General features: G+C 41.3%; 1 non-coding gene across 1 annotated transcript; it reads left to right on the top strand.

Moving 5' to 3' along the window:
• Positions 1 to 1,045: 1,045 nt before the first annotated feature.
• On the top strand, positions 1,046 to 1,150 carry LOC142366960 (U6 spliceosomal RNA). The gene has a single exon (XR_012766940.1). It is a non-coding gene; the product is annotated as a U6 spliceosomal RNA (small nuclear RNA).
• Positions 1,151 to 6,236: the final 5,086 nt, after the last annotated feature.

Genomic DNA, 6,236 nt, shown 5'->3' with positions numbered 1-6,236 from the left:
CTGTTTTTTTTAATGACAGGAATTTACCCCAGTAAAGAAAATCAAGTGTTTCAGAGTCCGGCTCATGTCTTGGGGAAAGCCAACAGCGAAGTCAACCTGACCCTCTCACACAACATCTCCAGCTATGACACGATTCTCTGGTATCAGCGCTCACTGGGAGACACCTCCTTGAAGCTGATTGCCTACGTGAGCTACAAAATACCTTGAGGCACAATTTCAGGGCCGCTTTGCAGTGAGTGGCGATGGAGAGAAAGTGGCTCATCTTCACATTCTGAAACTCACACTCTCTGAACACACTGGAGAATATTTTGGAGCAGCATGCACAGTGAGGAAGATAGTGATTCTCTCATACAAAAACCTGCATAATGATCTGGCAGATAATGGGACACCAACAGGAAACCTCTAAATCCATGTGACTCTGTGGCAAAATCTAAAAAACAACAGCAAAACATCCATGATGAACTGTTGCAAGTATGGATGTAAAAGAAACTTCTGGAAATTATCAGGGAAATCTGGATCAAATGCTTCCATGTGAAACTTGGTGTAATTAAGCAGTTTTCCTCCCTCGAACATGCTATGTTTCACATTTTAGAGTGCCTTACAATAATGTTAGCTTCCATGGTTCAACTTCCTGCTCTACAGACAAAGTCACAAGGATGCAGGATATAGTTCATGGTCATTTACAGTGAAACAACCCATAGTGTTACACAATCCTTGGCAAAAAAAATAGGGAACAAATGCTCTGGAAGGACATTCATTCAGTTTTTACTCTTTGTAGAAAGGAAAACTGAAAATATAAAATAATACAAAACAGTGTCGTCATTCAAAGTGTCATCGTTGACGACATTTTCAACAGATCAAGAGGTGAAAATGTTGCTCAATCATACGAGAAGAAATAAGGAAGCACTTCTTAAATTGCATTTCTCAAACAAATCTAAAATCGAAGTCGAAACATTCAAATTAGTCTCCAGTTAAAAGAGAGTGCTCGCAGAGTTGTTTTTCTTTGCTGTACTCAGAGGCACGGCATCAGCAAAGCTGATTGGTTGTGGCCAGAGTTCAGGGCACATACGATATAAATTGGAAACGGAGACGATTAGCATGGCCCCTGCGAAAGGATGACACGCAAATTTCTGAGCGTTCCCACATTTTTTAGTTGAATTGTGTTGCTGTGTTGTTCCATTCCCAACATAGTATACATTACCTCAGGGCCCCTGAGCATACCGGAGCAGCCCCCCCATGGTAAAGAACCCGACCCCACCCCCCTGCCACCCACGCTGCGGACACCCCAGAGGCCCCAGAGCACTGAGCGAACAATCCACCTCAACTACAGCTGCCCGAAGCAGCCCGTGTCCCCCGTGCTTCCAGAGATTAATGATGGGAAAAAATGCTTCAACCAGAAAGTCATTAGTGAAAACACTGTAAAGGATCATAAAACTCATAAAAAAGAAGGTAATTCAACTCCGTGTCTGACAAAAGATGTTGGTTGTTCCCACTCAGCTGGGTCCACAATCTGAAGCAAATACAAACTAAATGGGAAAGTTGCAAAAGGGAAACACACAGGTTGACCAAGGAAGACATCATTGGGACAGAAAAGAAAAGAGCAATATATCATAAAAAAGTAATTTAAAAAAACATGCTGTTAGAACAGAAAATGCACAACAACAGAAATGAAATACAAATAAAAGTCAATATTTAAGTCTGAACCGTGAGAATCTAAAAGCCAAACGTAAACCATCATAAACGCCGAAACAGCAGAAAACAAGGCTGCTGTGGGCTGGAGAGAAGCAGTGATGGAGTGTGGATGACTGGATGAAAGAGATATTAAGGGATGAATCCTGAATCTGCGTTTGGCGAGGAGGTGATGCCGGAATTTGTTTAGTTTATAATTTATTCCTCAAATAATACAAGCAGTTATAAAAGCCAGAGGAACTGATGTTATTTTAACTTAATTCATTTTAATGTCAGCTGTGCTTTATGAAACCAGAATGTTCAGATGTTACAGAATAATGCTGTGTCATTGTTATTATCATTTTGTCTAATAAATCAAATTAAAAAATAAAATTATAAATAATTCAAATAAAATAAAAAGACTCCCAACAGATTCCCAACAGGGCCGAATATTTTACAAATGACCTTTTGTGGTCAGACTTTCTATTCCACAGATAAATTCAGAAACGCACTTTAGAGAATTTACAGTGGTAATTGTACGTTTACATGGTATATATGTAGAGGTGTTGTACATTCTGTCGGATTAGCCACACCAGTGTCTGCTCTGTGTAAATCAGCATCAACACACTGAACAGCAGAGAGCAATGATAACACACTGACATGGATACAGGAGCTGGAAGCTCCTCCCTTCTTATTACAAATGTAGAGGAAAAGAAGATTTCCAGTTCAGTGTGTTTTCGCTCAGAAGCCACAGATTATAGTAATTCTATCCATGTTTATTTTAGTCTATCTGGTCAGAAATGTTCACGCTGCTTTTTTCTTTGTTCTTACTTGCAGGTAAGAATCATGAGATGTGTGTACCTCCTCATTGCTCCGGCAGACCTTTGCTGTGTGTCTACATTCTGATTCTGTTTTTATTTTACAGACATTGTTCTATCATCACTTGTCATCCAGCAATCACCTGTGGCTCTTCTGATTAAGCCTGGACAAGAGGCCAGTCTTGAATGTTACCATGGAGATAGTAACTATAACTACATGCTTTGGTACAAGTCAGCAGCAGGAGGCCAGCGGGCCATGGACCTGATTGGACACCTTTATAATGAAAACCCAAATCTTGAGAAGACATTTGATAACCGCTTTACCATAACCGGCCATTCAAAGGCCAAAGCGCAGCTTGTAATCTCCAACGTCAGCCTGTCAGACACTGCAAAGTATTTCTGTGCAGCGAGTCAGCACAGTGTTTCAGCTCGTCTGGCTCCTTTACAAAAAGCTGGAGGCTCATAGCGACACACGTGCCCCTGCATCAAGCTGCTCGCTGCAGAAGAACTGAGACTTTGGCTTCTTTCTGTGCTGCAAAGCCAAAAGAGAAATGTGGCACAAAGACTCCTATGTGGAGAAAAATAATTAGTATTATTACAAATGATTGACCTCAAAACTGGAAACCAAACAGCACCTGTGACCACCAAATGAAAAATGAGCTCACTTTGTTCTCTTTGATGTATTTATCGTTGCAAATGTGCTGATGTCATTTCCTCCCTACAGATGTCAGGTGTTGGCCCTCTGTCTTTCCATTCATTTGGTTCCCTCTTCTAAAGTCCTGATGGCTCCAAGCTTTACCACCTTGGCATTCATTGTATTCTAGGCTGCAGGTAAAACTGATACAAAGAAAAAACACATCCCACTTTACTCTTAGTCGGTCTGTGATAGAGAAATTTCAGTTGCTCCATATTTACATTTTTTACTTTTTAACCCTGAAGGAAACCATTTCTTCAAAGCATTCAGGCAGTGGATTTGATTCTTAATGATTCTTTCTTTCTCCTTTCGTTGTATCAGGGTTAGGGTCAGGCTCTGTGTGGATCACCCAGTGGCCGCAATACATCGCCAGCCGTCCCAGTGGTCCGGCAGAAATGCACTGCTACCAAAATGACTCTGATTATGAATACCTGTACTGGTACAGACAACTGAGGGGAAAAGGTTTTCAGCTGATGGTGATTGTACTAGCTGGCACTGCAACCTTTGAAGAAGGATTCAAATCCGGCTTTCAGGCAGCAAAACTGAATGAGAAGCAGTGGTCTCTGACAATATCCAGCATCCAGGAAGCAGATGAAGCTGTTTATCTGTGTGCTGCCAGGCCACACAGTGCTGTGGAAGACCTCAGGACGGTGACAAGAACATACTGTGGAGAGGCTGTTCATTGTTCTGACACCTGACTCTCATTCATAGTCAAACCAAAGAAGAAAGAAAACCACACTGTGGAACAGACTGGAACTGAAACTATTACTATCTATTCTTTGTTACTAACTCCTAAAGACAGGATGTAAGAGAATGGCAAGAAATAACACACTGAATATATTCAACCAATAGGTGGAGGCACAGCACATGGCATGCAGCCATCATCATGAGCGTGGGTTGATATCTCAGCCAACAAACACAGCGCCCTCCGTCTTTACCCCGATCAACCCTTCCCCAACAGAACTACATGACAATGCTCTCATCTATGCAAACATTTGGTTTCCTCTTCATCTGGATCTCATGTAAGATCTCAAATGTTCCTCTGAACTTTCCTGTTTAATGCAGATTTGGCACTGAGCCACTGTTTGCTGCTGATTTCTCCACAGGTCAGGTGAGTGCTGTTACATTTCACCAGTCTTCTCCTCACATAGTGAGGCAGAGCAGTGAGGTCCACATTAACTGCAGCCATGACGATAGCTCCCTCATAGTGATGCTCTGGTATCAGCATAACTGGGACAACAACTCAATGACGCTCATCGGGTACGGCTATGAAAGCTCTCAGACCTACGAAGGTCAGTTTGAAAAACAGTACAAGCTGACACGAAGAAACGCAGTGGAAGGAGCTCTGACTATACGGAAGGCGGATCTGTCCCACTCAGCTGTTTACTACTGCGCTGCCAGTACACAGTGATGTGGTTTAATGCTGCTCCCTCACCCAAAACCCTCAGCTTGTCTTGTACATGTGATGTGTGTGTGTTTGCACATAAGGATGTGTCTTTTTACAGACTGGCACTGGAGCAGCAGCTCAAACCAGCAGGATGCATCCCACCGTCATCCTATCTCTTCTCATCTTGCTTCCATGTAATGTTATCATGCCTTGAAATTAACAAAAACAAAACTAAACTAGCTAATTGTTTTGTTCAATTTTTCATCAATTACTTAATCCACTGAGCAAGGACTTCAAAGAATTGTTTTTTAATCTGTGTTTTATCTGCAGATCGAGCAGAGAGTGTGAAATTCCAGCCATCCCATCCGATAATAGTCCACGACAAGGAAACCGTGGATTTCAAATGCAGTCACGATGATAATGCTCTCTCTGTAATGCTCTGGTACCAGAAAAAGGAGAGTGGTCTGATTGATCTAATTGGATACAGCTATACTGGCTCTGACCCAGTGTATGAGAAGCACTTTGCAACTCATTTTAAGATTACAAGGAAAGACATCCAAACAGGAGGTCTGATTATTAGCAGTGCAAACCTGTCAGACTCTGCTGTGTATTTCTGCGCTGCCAGCACAGAGTGATGTGGTCTAATGAGAAACCATCACTAAAACCTGCTCCTTTTTCTGCTGTTTTCAACATCTTGAGTGGAGGTTGCATCATGCGAGCAAGTGCCTCAATACACATATACCAAGAATTTTCACAAAGCTAGAATAAGTAAGTAAAGTTTTAAAAAAGACATGCTGCTCATATTGTTATCAAACACTGGATAAGCAAGATTCTGACAGATGTTACAATGTTTCTACACCTGATTATATTGTTTCTGGAAACTTCTTCCACATTTTTGCTCCACCATGTGTCTCATATTCGATTTTCGATTTTTTTTAAATATGCAAACATTTGACATCAACATTAGCTATAAGTTTCTTGTTCATTCTGAGGAGTAGATGTTTACTATTTTGAAAAAAAACAACCTTTTTTCTATGTTTGAGTGGCTGACACAAAGAAGGCCCACCAATCAGTCCAGGCTGATACTGAGTAGGTTCCCTTATCCATCAGAACAGCTCTGACCAGTCAGGGCATGAACAAGAAACATCTACAGGTGTGCTGGGGTATCTGATACAGACAGTGCTTTTAATGTTACGCTTGATTATTTCATCTGTTCCCATACGCATAATGATGAAGATGCACATTTCTACAAACTGCACCTTTACAAAACCCCTAAATATGCTCAACAAATGGATCCCAATATCTGGTCCCGTTTCTTCTTCAAACAAAACAATTTGTCGACATCTTTCAGGACTAAAGGCTTATGTTAAGATGGATCTTGTTTCTTCAGTCGTTTTTAAGCTCTAACATTTGAAATGTCTCCATGTAAGCCTTGCAAGAGGGTGAAAAATGTATCCAAACTGAATGAAACCTGTTGTAAGAACCCCTGGTTCACTTTACATCATTTGTCCCAGAGGGCAGCAACAATTAGCTCAGCTAAGCAAACACCTCCCACCAAATCCCAATACTTTTTAGCTAAATTTACCTTTGTTTTTTAGCTTAATTTAGTAAATTGCAACATTTGTAGACGGGGAAAGTATTTCAGTGGAGTAAGCCTTCTGCAGAATCA

This window comes from Odontesthes bonariensis, chromosome 17 (assembly GCF_027942865.1).
Source record: "Odontesthes bonariensis isolate fOdoBon6 chromosome 17, fOdoBon6.hap1, whole genome shotgun sequence".
Classification (NCBI taxonomy): domain Eukaryota; kingdom Metazoa; phylum Chordata; class Actinopteri; order Atheriniformes; family Atherinopsidae; genus Odontesthes; species Odontesthes bonariensis.
Note: the sequence above shows the minus strand (reverse complement) of the source record. Positions and strands in the feature narration are given on the sequence as shown.